Genomic DNA, 7,257 nt, shown 5'->3' on the forward strand with positions numbered 1-7,257 from the left:
CAGGGTACAAGAGACAACTTCTTGCCTTCATGAGGTAGTCAACAGAAGGCTTCTCTGTCAAGTGTTCAGATAGGCTTTGGGAGAAATAAAACCAGAAAAGTTAGTAAAGAGCTACAGTGAGTTGACGAGGAACTGAGGAGAAGTGTTTCTATTTTATGTAAGGAAGGCTTAGAGTGGTCCTAGACCATGTTGGCATTTTAAGAGAGATTTGAAGGATTCAATGACTAACACAAAGATATCTGAAAAGATTAACCAAGCCAAAGAAACAGCAAATGGGTATCCTATGGGAGAGAGGTATTATATTCGTATTAAACCAAAGGAGATAGGTTTGTTTCTGGTGGGATGAACCAGATGGAGGATGTTAAAAAATAAATTAAGAGAAAGACCAAGATACCTGAAAATATAGTAAGGTTTATGTGGGAGGGGTACAGATTTGGACTAGCGCAGTGATTTGAATAATGTTAAAAGCTGTTGTGTTTAACACAAAGTGCAAATATGAAGGCTATTGAAATGACCTAGTGAAGAAAAATGCTATCTTAGAACAGTGAGAATGTTGACATATTGTCAGAGGTTAGAAATGACTGGTGTGTTGACATATTTGAAAGTCTAAGCTGAGCATTCTTTGGTTGTTTTTAAGATGGGAAGTATTAAGATAAAGTAATGGATTTGCTATGTAGTATGCAAGAAGAAGAGTCAAGGTTGACTTGTTTCTTTCTTTGTTTCTTTCTCTCTTTCTTTCTTTCTTCTTAGGAAAGCACCAGGAAAGATGAACTTTCTGTTTATTGAGATAAAAATAATCATGGTTTATATTGAAATAATTTTATGGTATTATGGATTTGTTTTTGGATACATGACACAGGAGATGCATTTTCTTTTCCATGTGGAGGTGTATAGCTACTTACTGTTAGTTGATTACAAGGGCTTATGATTTTGTACAAAGCAGAGCATTCAAGGATGGGAAAGTAATTTTATGATTACTTTTTATTTATTAATTGTATTCATTTTTATTAATTTTATGATTAGCATAGAGGAATTATTTAAAGAGGTATCTTAATGAGATCACTTATTAAGCTGTTAGGAGCAGTGACTGAATTATGGTTCTTGAGCTGTCCTATGACAGAGGCGATCCTCTCCTGGGAACCTTCAGTGTGCAGCTGCTGATTAAAGATTTCCCAGTTGCTGTGGTGACACCCTGTTCAGTAGGAGATTCTGTGCCAGCCATCCTGTTGTCAGTTCAGATACCAGCTGCCTGGGGGTAGAAAGTTATGGGCACCAGCTGATAATCATAATTCAGCTGCTCACATCTAAGACCTTGGTTATGCTTGTTTTGAAGAAACTTTCTCACAATAACCCTTTTGATGTTAAGACCTATGTAATAAAGTTGCTGAGCTGGCTCTGGGTCGTCCATCCCTCATCATGGGTTGGAGAACCACCAGGCCCCAGCTTTTCTCTATTTGAGGGTCTGTTTGTCTTTTCTTCATCTACTCATCATTCTGTCTGGCACCTGAATTCAAGGCTGTGCAGGTCACTGCACTATGCAAACCTGAACACCAAGTCGATCGTCCTGTAATGTTTAAGAATGAAGCAATAGCAAACACACTGGTGTTTCAGAGGACAGAGTTTTAAATAAGAACATCAATATAAAATTTGACTTTGGAAATGTATTCCGTAAAATGGAGGTAAGCTTCAGTGACATTACAAAGACTAACCCTTACCTCAAATATGCTCAAAGAAGGAATGAAAGTGGAGTTAATAAGAAATGAAAGTCCAGCTGGAAAAGAATGTGATGTTGAAAAGAGTTTTTTAAAAATTATTTGTTTCTAAAATGGGAAATATTAAAGCAACTTTCACATTGATGGTGATGATCTTAGGACAGAGGGATAAGAGATAATATCAGAAGAAGAAGGAAAAAACCTGTGAAGTGATGGTCTTGCCTGAGTATCAATTCGTGCATGGTGGTGGGAGAGAGGTACAGTGTGTGGATTCAGGTGGATTTTTAGATATTATGGTAGGAAAGGCAAGTGTTCTGGCTGCCTCAAAATTCTCAACAAAATAAGTGAAGTTATTATTATGTTATTGCAAACGCTATTAGCCATTATTTTCTGATATTTGGCATTTCTAGAAATAAAGCCTCCTCCACAAACAAAGCTCATAAGTAGTAGGCATTCTGGTGCTCAGCTGGTTGTTTTGAGGAGGATAGAGAAGGAGCATGTTGCACTGTGTTTGATAAAATGGAACCTCCCAAGGCTTCTCACATTGTCCTGTGTTCAAACATTAAAGGCATATATGCCATCTTATTACAAAATTTGCATACTGATCATAAAGTAATGTCTAAGATCACTGTACTTTTATGTTCTACTTTGGGAATTAGATTAGTAGAATCTTGGAATTATTTTTATCCTAATGTTTAATATGAAAAATTAAGTCTAGAAAATGCATGTTCTAAGATTTAACCTTAAAAAGTCTGTGTTTCTTTTAATCTTTCAGGAATGCTGCTTAGGTTAAGATGGAGTTTTGTTCTGATAGGACCAACATATATTGAAAATGTCATAAATCAACATGTGCATGGAGCATCTAGCCATCCAACAACACACCTTAGCAACACAGTGTACCATAGAGGGTCAGTTGTTGACTCTGATGATTCTGTGTGGCCATTGTTTGCTGTTCTCATTATATATTTTAAATTTAAACATCAGATGACCTTGGTGAAGGCAAGGATTTTTTTAAATAACATTTCAGAAAACAAATGAAAATGAAACAAAATAGTATTAGACAATGGTATTAACATCAAACTGAAAAATTTCTGCACAACAAAACCAAAGAATCAGCAATGTGGAGAAGAAACCTATAGAATGAGAGAAAATATTGGCATTCTGTACATTTTATGAGGAGTTAATATTCAGGATATATAAAACATTCAAACATGTCAATAGCAAGAAAAACCAAATAATCTGATTTTAAAATGGGAAAAATATTTGAAAAGTTATTTCTCAAAAGAAGATACACAGATGTGCAGAAGGTATAGAAAAATATGTTCACTATCTCTGATCATTATTCAGGGAAATGAAAATCACAACAACTAACGAGGTATATTGAGAGGAGTGGTTAAAAAATACAAGAAACAGCAAATACTAACAAGGACATGGAGAAACAGGCAATCTTATTCACTGTTGGTGGAAATACGAAAACAGCATGGAGGTTGTTCAGAACACTAAAAACAGAACTATTGGGCACATATGCAAAGGTATCAAAATCAGTATGACAAAATGATATCTTCATGCCCATGTTTATCGCAGTACTATTCTCAACCATCAAGATTTGGAATCAAGCTATGACAACACATGAATAGATAAGGAATATGTGACATAGAGAGACAATGGAATATTTTCAGACATAATAAAAGGATTAAACCCCATTATGGGTGACAGCATGGATGAAAGTCATTATGTTAATTGAAAGTCAAATGCCATGTGATCTCACTCATATGGGATTCTAAAACAGTCATCTACATAGAAGAAATTTAGTGGTTACCAGAAATGGGGAGAGGCCAGAAGAAATTAGGATGGGGAAGTGGTTGGTCAATGGGTACAATGAAAGGTAGACAGAAGGAATAAGCCCATGTACTGTCTTGCAAAAGAGGAATACTTGGAATATCAATGCACAGTCCAAATTGCTAAAAGGGTTTTATTGCTAAAATGGTTTTCAAAACTGGAAATAAAAAAAAATGCATGAGGTGCTGGGTATCATCATTACCCTGAGGTGACCATTGTTTAATGTACATATGTATGGCATATCACTTTGTATGCTTTACTATATGGTATAAGTACCAGGCTGCAATAAAAATCTGATAATATTTTATATAAGTTTATATTTTATTTTATTTTCAAAGATTATGTTCAACTTCCCTCTACTATGTATACTGTTTTTCAATTTAGTTTTCATTGCTTGAATGAAACAGTGTGTTCCACTTTCCAAATGCCGCATAAACCTGAAATTAAATATATACCACTCTTCAGGCAAATTTGAGTAATTTAAAGTAAATACCTTACATTGCAGACCCAGAGGATGATGTGTTGCTTTTGTTTTCTTTTATCTTGATTAATATTTAGGTTTTTTTTTTTTTGTATTCTTAAAATAAAGTTCTAGATGAGTAATCTGTTTTAAAAACCTACCATCAAAAACATATGCACAAACTACATGTGGATTGCTTTTAACTCTTTGAATTGCTACAATTCTACTTCTGGAGATTAAAAAATGATAGAATATTTTAGAATTATAAGATTCCAAGTAGTAGATTTGATGTATTTTCTATTATTCAAATCAATTAATATAGTCAACCCATGACCTATTTAGTTTTGCCGTTTGCAATCTGAAAAGATTCTTTTTTCCATAAGACACAGCCTGATGGTGAAGATATTATAGAACATATTTTAGGAAAGGTTAGACACATGTTGGTTAGCTTTAAGCATGTTTTAGCAACAAAGTCCAAGAACAGTATTTTCAACATGAATATAGAAAGAAACTTAGTTCTTTAAATCCAAATTTTTGCATTTTTTTAAATACCTGAAAGACTCTGGAGAGAACTGAAAATAATCCTTATATTTAAAATAATAGTAATTTAGTTCTTATCTATCCAGAAACACTGAAAAAATAAAATTATAAAATATAAAAAATAAATGTCAAACAAATTAATTTGAGTTAATATATATCTCAGGCACTTCTTTCAATGGTTAAGGTACAGATTCAACTTTACGTACACATTTCAAGGAAGCATAGAGTATGTAAAATACAGCTTTTTATGCTTTTGCTTGACATTATCCACACTTCCTTCTGTGTGTTCCTGATAATATTTTGGACAAATTATTATACTTGTACATATCTAACTATCATTTAGATTGATAAAACAATGATCAAGTCAAAAAAACAAAATACTTTTAACCAAAGAAGTTAGAGTGGTAAAACATAGCCTGTGAATCAGAGAATCCAGCGCAAGTTCACATCTACTGAACATTCTTGCCTTCGCTTGGAGTGGTTCTAATTAAGAATGACCATGAGAAAAGGTCCTTTCATTTTTCTTGACTACTTGTTTCTAGTTTGCCTGAAGCTCACTAATTATTCTGTCTTTACTGTTGGTTCATGGGTTCATGACTCAACATAGTTAGCAATTACTCAAAAACAGTATTTCTTTACATACTACTTCAACACAGCTTAATTCACTTTATAAGCCTAAAATAGTATTAAGCTATAAAATTTTTTTCCAAGTAAAAATTCCACTATAATCAGAATGAAAGAACACTTATAATTTTTAATTTTTTTAAAGATTTATATATATATAACATGCATATTTATTTATATACACCCTGACTTGAAGTGTAAATACACCCTGACTTAAAGTGTATATACACTGTGGAAAGGCTAAATCCAGCTAATTAAAAACATATTGCCTCACAGTTTCCATTTCTACATGATGATCCTTAATATTTATTTCCTACATTTTTCAAGGATGCAACATACTGTCCTTACCTATGGTTACCATATGGTATGACTGATCCCTGACCTAATCTTGAGTTGATCCTTGACCAACATCTGTCTCCTCCTACCCCTTAATCATTCCAGCCTCTAGCAACTACTATCAGGTAAACTATTTTTTTTTTAGTTGCATATAATGTTTGAGAATATACTGTACTTGTCTTTTTGTTTCTTGCTTATTTCAATTAATACAATGTCCTCCTTCATCAATATTACTTGAAACAACAGTACTTCCTTTTTACAACCGAATAATATTCTGTTGAATATATTTAGCACTGATGGACACTTAGGTTTATTCCTATCTTGATTATTGTGCAATGAACGGAACAACGTTCAACAAGAGAAGTGTTTTATCTGAATAAAGTCTTAAGAAAAGGAATAGAAAGGGTTAAAGAACAAGCCAATTAATATACCTGGATGATTTGCAACATATGAAAACTATAAATTTAATTATTTTACGTATTCAAATAAGTGACATAGAGTAGAAATATTTTATTTTATTTCATTATTTTATTTTACTTTAGGTACTGGGGATTGAACACAGTGGTTGCTATACCACTGAGTTATATCATCAGTCCTTTTTTTATTTTATTTTGAGACACAGTGTTGCTAAGTTGCCCAGGCTGGCTTTGAACTTGTGATTCTCCTGCCTTAGCCTCCCAAATTGCTGGCATTACAAGATGTGCCAAAACTCCTGGCTACAACTTATTTTTAATAAAATGTACAAATAAAAATATAAAATCCTTAAAATTCATGCAATACCTAAAAGAAGTCAGACATGTGTATCTTAGTATTGTTGAAACAGTCATGAATCAACGCTATATTTATGCATCTTGGATTTTTTCCTTTAGTTGAATATAATATTTGAAATCTTAAATTGGGATAAACTAATCTAACAGCATAATTTGGGGCTGATATGCTGCTGGTGAGTTTAGGTAGATCACTAATGACACATATATTATAATAAAACAAAAATAATATTTCTAAAAGGTAATGATTTTAATAGTGAAATTACTAATTATAGTTAAGAGAGGTTAGAGTTGGTGGCACTGATACTGAACAAAAAATCTTAGTTGTAAACTGGACAAACAATTGTAAAGATAAACAATATTCAAAATTCAGCAAATGAGTTATTTTGAACATATTTAATGTCAGTAAGTTTTAAAAATAGAATATTAAATTTGACAATGAAGCAAAATTGCAAGCACTGAATGTATTACATATACTTTTAAAAATCTAACCTACTGTAGAATTAAATATAATATTTCATTCATATTATATAACTTTAGTATTTTCTAAAGATACCAATATCAATTGTGGAAAAAATCTCATTTTAAAACAATAAATTAGTTCACATTATCTCTTAATTACTTACTGAATTTTTTTAAAAATGAAGTTCAATTTTCTCCCTCTTCTCCATCAACATATTTTGTCTTCTATTCTTTTACATTTTCTAGACTTCTACCCATTTTGATAATCTGGATAATATAGGACTGAAATGATTATTCACATATTAGTCTGTTAATTTACTAAACTCTTACTTGCATTTGTATAAACAATATTTTTAATCAGTGTTTGGTTTTTAAAAATTAATAAAAGTAAACAGAAAAAATAATTATAGAAATATATAAGAAATTAAATTCTTTACTTATTCATTACTAATATTTTAAGACTAATAATCATGTATTTCCCTGGCATTTCAACCCATTGTGGAGGAGGTTGTGTTGG

This window comes from Marmota monax, unplaced genomic scaffold (genome assembly GCF_021218885.2).
Source record: "Marmota monax isolate L192 unplaced genomic scaffold, Marmota_monax_Labrador192_F-V1.1 WCK01_AAM20220418_F8-fsc00039, whole genome shotgun sequence".
Taxonomy (NCBI): domain Eukaryota; kingdom Metazoa; phylum Chordata; class Mammalia; order Rodentia; family Sciuridae; genus Marmota; species Marmota monax.